Source organism: Cupressus sempervirens, chromosome 11 (assembly GCF_028749045.1).
Source record: "Cupressus sempervirens isolate cs-2001-9-10 chromosome 11, ASM2874904v1, whole genome shotgun sequence".
Classification (NCBI taxonomy): Eukaryota; Viridiplantae; Streptophyta; class Pinopsida; order Cupressales; family Cupressaceae; genus Cupressus; species Cupressus sempervirens.
Genome location: NC_143128.1, coordinates 304,584,971 through 304,592,937, shown reverse-complemented (window position 1 = coordinate 304,592,937; position 7,967 = coordinate 304,584,971). Strand labels below are relative to the sequence as shown.

At 32.2% G+C, this 7,967-nt stretch overlaps 1 non-coding gene across 1 annotated transcript; it reads left to right on the top strand.

Moving 5' to 3' along the window:
• The first annotated feature begins 3,226 nt into the window (after positions 1–3,226).
• TRNAD-GUC (transfer RNA aspartic acid (anticodon GUC)) lies at positions 3,227–3,298 on the top strand. Its single transcript has one exon. It is a non-coding gene; the product is annotated as a tRNA-Asp (tRNA).
• The last annotated feature ends 4,669 nt before the right edge of the window (positions 3,299–7,967 follow it).

Genomic DNA, 7,967 nt, shown 5'->3' with positions numbered 1-7,967 from the left:
TCAGTTTGAAAAGAAGTGATAACATCTAAACTATCCAGATTGACAGACACATTCACCTTCTCAGAAAGCTTGTGATAAACACCCACATCAACATGCCTAGTAGCCACAATGTTATTTAAAGAAATTTCCCTAGCTAAATTGGACCTATAAGCCCAAAGAGAAGATAGGAGATGAGGGATCCCAAGCTTCCTAGAACTAGAAGGGGATGATGATGCTAGAAATGAAGCACATAAAGACATCCTCAAGAAAAACTTCTAGGAGAAATCTTACTGATAGTCACCACATCTAGAAAACCCTACTATCATAACTAACAAGAGAAGGACCGAAAGAAATTTCTATATCACTTCCATGACCAATCTTAAACATCACACACTAAGGAAGAAATTAAGCTTAAAAATATTTCAACTTTAACTATTTAACACTTTTAGCCTAGGAATCAAGTCTTAGTATGTGATGTTTAAGCCGTCCACACTTCTACTAAAAAAATTAGGTAACTCTTTAGTGACACCAGGTAGAGTTATTGAAGCCCTTGATTGCCAAGAAAAGAGCCATAAGCATTGTGTTCATCATTCATAGAAATCCAACCACAACTTGCCTCATAAGGAGAAACCACATATTGAGGGACCAAATAGGGAGGGGAAGACACTCCCTAGAAATAGAGGAAGCCTTTATGAAGCCCCCAAGTAGAAGCTCACTACTGACTATATATAGTATTCTTGACATCCACAAACCTACAAATCTCTAGCAAGCATTGAGAAAGATATGGAGGATTGGCTTGTCCTCCTCTTAAACTATTTGTTTCTCCAGAGAAATCTTCTACAAATAAATCTTGAAAGCTTAATTTTTATGTAGCAATATTTCAATTAAGAAATAATTTAATATTCATCAAAAGTAAGCCAATGAGAATATTGGTTGTATGCACATGCTCTGCTACCCTAGTTTTGATAGGGACTCTAGTTGTACGCAACTCTTGTTGTCTTTAGTTTTTTAAAAGCTATTTTAAATTTTTTAATATATTGATATAAAAATTAAGCTTGAAAAGAATAAGTCAACTTTAACTATTTAACACTTTCGACTTAAGAATCAAGCATTAGAATATTGATATGTATTAAAAATTCATTATCAATTCTTCACCAATAACCGAGAATCATCATTATTCATAACCTTCTAAAGACATCTCACAAATGAAGATAGTGAAAGGATGAAAGAATAGTTAAAGACTTGTTATTGCAAAGAATGGTCATTTGAGTGTGAAGAGGACCAGTTTCCTGATCTAATAGGCAACCAAAAAGAATCAAAAGCAATAAGAAAATTATACTGTATCCAAACTTAGAAAACAAAATGGAAAATTGTAGAAGGAATTATACCAACCTTGCTAGATTTTGATCATTTAGACAAAAGATTTGAAGATTCAAGAACTCCACACCTTCAAATATACTTCTCAATCCAAGGATGAATATTTAGTAACTTCTGATAACATTCATGGAAATATCACACAACTATACTTGGCAAAATACTCACCCAAACATACCATTGAACCAACAAATCTGGCCCAAAAGTTTGTCATATTCCTTGATAATACTAGTTGTCACCTTCAAGATATTCAGATTGAGAAAACATTGTGGTCTCAAATTTTAAAATCAAGGAACTCACTATAGAATGAGATTATTTTATAAATTGTCATCTTATAAAACAATAATTAGAGAAAACTATACAATTCTACACAAAATGAACGAATGGCTTAAACATCACACACTAAGCTTTATTCTTGGTTAAAAGTGTTAAATAGTCAAAGTTGACTTATTTTTTCAAGCTTAATTTTTCCATTAGCATGTGATATTTAAGGGTGGCCCAAAATGAATAGTGTAGTCTAACGAAAACATGTCCAATTTTTCAACAACAGTGACACCTATCCCCATCATTATCATCCATATATTTTTATCCAACTACTAACTCTGTCTTGGTTTGTAATGGGTATGCCAAAGATATGTTGAAGTGGGGCGTAAAATGTAGATTTGGAACTAAATTGAAGGAAGGTATAGTGGAAGAGACCCAGTAGGTGCAGGGGGGTCGAATGACTGATACATTATCCATTATAGATCTCCCCAGTTACCACTTTTACAAAGCCCCCAAAAATGATAGGACATTTACTAATATGTGATCACACATGTACTAATAGTTGACCATTTTTTAGCTTTCTTGGTTGCTGATTGGTCCATTTGTGCAAAAAGTATAATTTTTTTGGTGAATGGCTATTAGGGGGTGAACATAATAGGTTTTAACGAACATTTTAAAATGACAATTATAGTCCACCTTGCACTCTATGAGTTCTATAGAGAGCTCTGTAAAAAAGGAAAAGTTAAAAGGTTAGCTTTAAGCTCTTCAATCACCTATTGAGGTGCACAAAGTTAGCTTGGGTGGCTATTAGATATCTTTCCCTGGTCCTATTACTATAAGAGAGAACTACCTTTTTTAAAGTAATAGTAGTTGAAAATTGTCCATACAAATAGTATCTTATATAATGCATATTACAAATGTGAACAATAGTTAGGGATGTGACTTATGAAGACTTTCAAGTGTTTGTACAATTGCTACAATTTGTTTTTCCACAAATAGACTAATTTTCTATATATCCACTACTAAACAAGTGCCATCTTCTTTAGCACAAATAATGTCCCTAGAGTGGAATCATACTTGTAAATAACAAAAAATTGTAAAAATGCATATAACTAGATGATCTCTAGGAGAAAAATTATTTGAAGGAGAAGAACTTATTACACTTACCAAAGAAAAAAAAATTGTTAGTGAAAAACACTTGTTACGCTTACCAAATTTCCTATTCAATGGTAAAAGTATAATGTTTTGGACAAAATTTGGATGAAAACTGAAATGTGTTCATTGATCCATTTGAAAGATAATTATAACACATATTCACTTTTTATTTCTTTGTATTGAATAAGACATCTCAATTATCATTTTATTATTATTTATATAATATATTGGTATTTTAGAAACTTCCTTAAACATATAATTAAATATTAGTTGCTAGAGTGATAGGAGCAATATTTAGATTGTTTACATTTTGAAAATAAAATAATTTTGATTTTGACAAAATATTTGCTATTTGGCCTATCTGTCAGTGATAAGTTAGCGAAAATATACGCACACTGCATAATCGTCGAAGGTTTTGTTGATTTCGAGTATTCCAAAGATAAAACTATCAATGGTCGTTGTAGTATAGTGGTGAGTATTCCCGCCTGTCACGCGGGTGACCCGGGTTCGATCCCCGGCAACGGCGTTTCGCAGATTGAATTTTGTTGGGTTGTAAATTCAATTCTGCTTTTGTTTTATTTGTTATGAACTATTTATTAGGGATGAAGCTTTCTCCTGGTCTTAAGTGCTGCTGAATTTCATGCACATAATTTTTGACCATTTTCAATTTTTAGTTAAGCTGCTATTCTTGTGGGAAATTTCTAAAATGGTATTTTTTTGATGAGTCTAAGAAGATCAAAAGATTACAGAGTTGCAGTAGAATGTGAGTTCCGCACAGAACACATAAAGTAACTATAATTTGTAGCTTTGAATACAGAAAATTGAAATTACTGTAAATGTTGTGTACAAATATTATTTTTCTAATAAATTTTCATCATTAAAGGTGATGTTTATTTTATAAATACAAAATTAAAATATATAATATATAAGTTTAAGACTCTGCTCATACAAGATCAGCCATACCTTTGAAGACACATCATTTGTTACTATAAATTATCTGTCTTGAAGAGATGGGTTTCATTAAATCTAAATTTATTGTAGATAATGTCATTGTAATATGGTAAGTATGAAATGGACTTCATAAATAGTAGATAATTTTCACAGCAAGTCTAATTGTAATACTGCTATCAGAATTTAACAGTGATGAAATGGGCTTGTCATTTTAAATAGAGTGCCATTTTTGTTATATCAATATCGAGTTCTTAAAAAGTCTATGTGGTGGCCTTCGCTGGTTGGTAGCTCACAGGCTTCGTGCCTTGTTAAGTTGCTTCGCAGGTCTGAACCCTCCATCAAAAAATTCTAGAACTAAATTAAATAGCTTTTTAACTCTCACCATACTATATAGTCTTTTTTAACCCATTTAATCTCACCATCAATTGCCTCGGGTCTAATAGATTTAAAAATAATTCAAAATGAAAGGAAAATAATATTTATTAAACCGCGTCCTGGGAAAGAGTTCCTAATGACATCAAGAGGAAGCTTCACAAATCTGTTTTTTTTAAAAGCTCTATACTCGAATACTTCAAAATCTTTAAAAATGCAATCAAATACTCCACACGATAATCTGAAAACACTCGAAATCTATTTATACTACCCACACTGCTATAACATAAAACCATGTATGACAACGATGAATTTACATACCAAGTGCTACGGCGTGAAAATAACGATTCAAATAGACAATATAAATTCAGAAAAAAAATATTAAACCAAAGAATCCAGCACGCTGCTAAACCTTCTAAATTTTTATTGATTGATTGATTTCCTAAACTGAATTACATTCTCTTTATTTAAATAAATTCCCACACCCCTGATCATAGGTGATTATGCAGATTACCATGCATGAACAACAGATTAAACCAACTGCATGTATCCCAACTATAGCTTGATTGTAGAAGAGAATGACTTGACTGTTCTACATGGACTTAGACCAAGGGACAACTATTGCATACTAATAAAAATATATGCATGAACCATTATTAACTCAAGTCTTATTTGGTTATATCTATGCGGAGTCTCGTATAAACTGATTTTTGTTTCTTCTGTGAACTAAAGTGCATGAAGAAATTACAATTTCTATTATTGATTTCTTAAACATTTCAACAACGAATTTCCAATGAAAATGAAATCATCATCACATACTCATACAATTAAAATCTGACCACCTTTGTTGATCTTTGTGTATAGGATAGGCTCATTAAAACTCCCGCAGAAACTATTACTTGTCATGTATGAATCAATTTTGCTATACCGAGCCCTAGGGGCTTGCTTCAACCCACAGAGTATTTTTCAATCTGCACATGCTAGTTTCATGCCCGTGTACCTCTTAACCAGAAGGTTGGTGAATATAAACTTCATCTTCTAAAAAACCATTCAAAAAAGTTAATTTCACATCCATTTGAAAAACTTTCCAACCATTTTGTGCAGCCATAAATAAAATCACTCTAATTATCAAGTCTAGTGCGTGGAAAAAAATGTTTCATTATAATCTTATACCATATTGTTATGGAAAACCCTTTGGTATCAATCTAGCTTTATACCTTTCAACTTCTCCTTGTGCATTAAATTTGGTTTAAAAAACCCATTTAACTCCAATGCAATCCATACCTTCAGGTAGATCTACAAGCTCCTATGTATCATTTCTTTCAATGGACTCAGTCTCTTCATCCATGGATTTAACCCAATGTTCCTCCTTAACCACTTCTTCAAAACATAATGGATCAGAAGAGGAAAAAACAAAATTAGAACAAAAATCCAAACTCTCTTCTCCTTGATCATAAATATCTTTCAAACTTCTCATCTTTTTACCTTTTGTTGCAGAAGGTGTATTACTTACAATAGGAGTGAGCTGATTTTCATGACTTGATGTTTGACCTTGCACATGCTTTCTTTGTGGAGTGCTTGGTCCTACTTGATTTGTCTGACCCACTTTCTCTTCATGCTCATCTTTAGCAAGTATTGGTGCCCCAATTGTGATTATTTTGTCCATGTTTCCATCCCTTGCTTCTTCCTCCTTAAATATGACATCCTTGCTTGTAATCATCTTCTTTGAAATAGGGTTAAATACAATGAAAAAATATTTTTCACTCTTATCATCCAATTTTCTTCTCAATTCAGCTGGAACCAAAACATATGCAACACAACCAAAAACTCTAAAGTGAGATTTTTTTTTTCCCATACCACTCCATGCTTCTTGTCGGATTCTATCTTTGACACTCTGTGTAGGACTTCTATTAGGATACATAATCCATACGTAACAAACTTCAACCCAAAATTCATTAGATATTTTTTTTGCCTTCAACTCCTTGCCATGTTCTCTGCTACACCATTTTTCTATGGTGTGTATCTGGTTGTAAATTGTTTCTTGATCCCATGATATCTACAAAAATCCAAGAATTCATTAGAACTATATTCTTAGCTCTATTAGATTTAAGTACCTTGATGAATACTCTACTTTGCTTTTCCATCGATGATTTGAACTCCTTAAACTTATTGAAGGTGTTTGACTTCTTCTTTAGAAAATAGATCCAAGTATTTTGCTAAAATCACCAATGAATGTCCAAAAATATAAACTTCCTCCTAAAGATGGAGTTTTTATAGGACCACATATGTCAATATGAACTAACTCCAAAAGATCCCTTTCTCTAATTGAACTTCCTATTAGAAAGCTTTCTCTATGTTATTTTTCCATTATACAATTTTCATAAGAATTAATAGGAAATGATATAGATGGAAAACCTTTTACCATATTCTTCTTCTATAATAAACTCAAGCTATCAAAATGAAGGTGTCCATACCTCAAATGCCATAGCCATGTTTGATCTAGGGTTTCTATCTTGAAACTAGCTTCCATCATTCCTTGAAAACAAGGGATATGAAGAGGATACATCTTGTTCTTGCTCATCTCAACTTTAGCAATCAAATTGTCTGTAGAATTTCTATCCAAGATTGTGCAAGCATTATTATTAAAAATAACATTATAACCCTTTTCAGCTAATTGACTAACACTCATTAGATTACGTGTTAATGCAAGAACATAGTAAATATTAGGGATAAACATCTTTTCTCCATTTTTAACCAATACATGAATAACACCTTTTCCCATTACATGCACTATACTATCATTTCCCAATTTTATTTCTGATTTCACAGAATCATCCAACTTAGAAAATAATTCTCCATTTCCAGTCATGTGGTTACTACAACCACTATCTAAAAACCATACATCCTTTGAACTTTCTTGTGTCACCTTGCATGTTATAAACAAACTTCCTGAACTATTATCAGATACATCTAAATAATTTGTACCATAATTTTCTAGATCCGCTTGTTTCTTCCTAAATTCATTAGCCAAATGACCATACCTCTTAAAATAGTAGCATTAAATATTGGTTTATCAAACCTTGATGACTGTTGGTTTCTACCATGTCCTTTGTTAAATTTAGACTAGTTTGCCCTTCCTCCTTGATCTGTACTCACTTGTCCAACTCTATCTCTTCGTCTTCCTCTAAAATTTGACCTCCCTCTTCCTCTTCATGAACTTTTAGCTTTGAAAACATTCTCAAAAGATGAATTTTTATTTCTTTTTGCTCTAGACTCATGAGATAACAAAGAACCCACTCTTTCATCCACAAACAATATCGATAGGTCTTTTGATTCTTCAATGACAGCTACAATTGAATCAAACTTACTAGGAACACTTCTAAGCAACTTTTCAACCACTTTTTGATCAAAATATCATCCCCATGTGTCCTCAATTGATTAACAATATTCATTGCTTCAGTAAAGAAATTATCTATATTATTTGATGCATTCATATGAAGATTCTCAAACTTTATTTTTAATATTTGTAATCTTGCCACCTTCACCTTTTTTGTACCTTGATAAACAACTTGCAAAGCATCTCATGCTTGTTTGGATCTAGCTACTCCAAAAACTCTTGAAATAGTGACTCATCCATTTCTTGTTGAATGAAAAATCAGACCTTAGAATTGTTCTTCTCCTTATCCTTTATCACGTCTTTTTCTACTTGCGAGCATGATCTCATGGTTCTACAAAACCCTTCTCAACCAAATCCAATATATCTTGAGAGTAATATTAAGTCTTCATTTAACATACCAAATATCACAATACTTACCACTAAAAATTAGAATTTGAGGTTGTGATTTATTTTTGATTGTTGTCATGTCTATAGA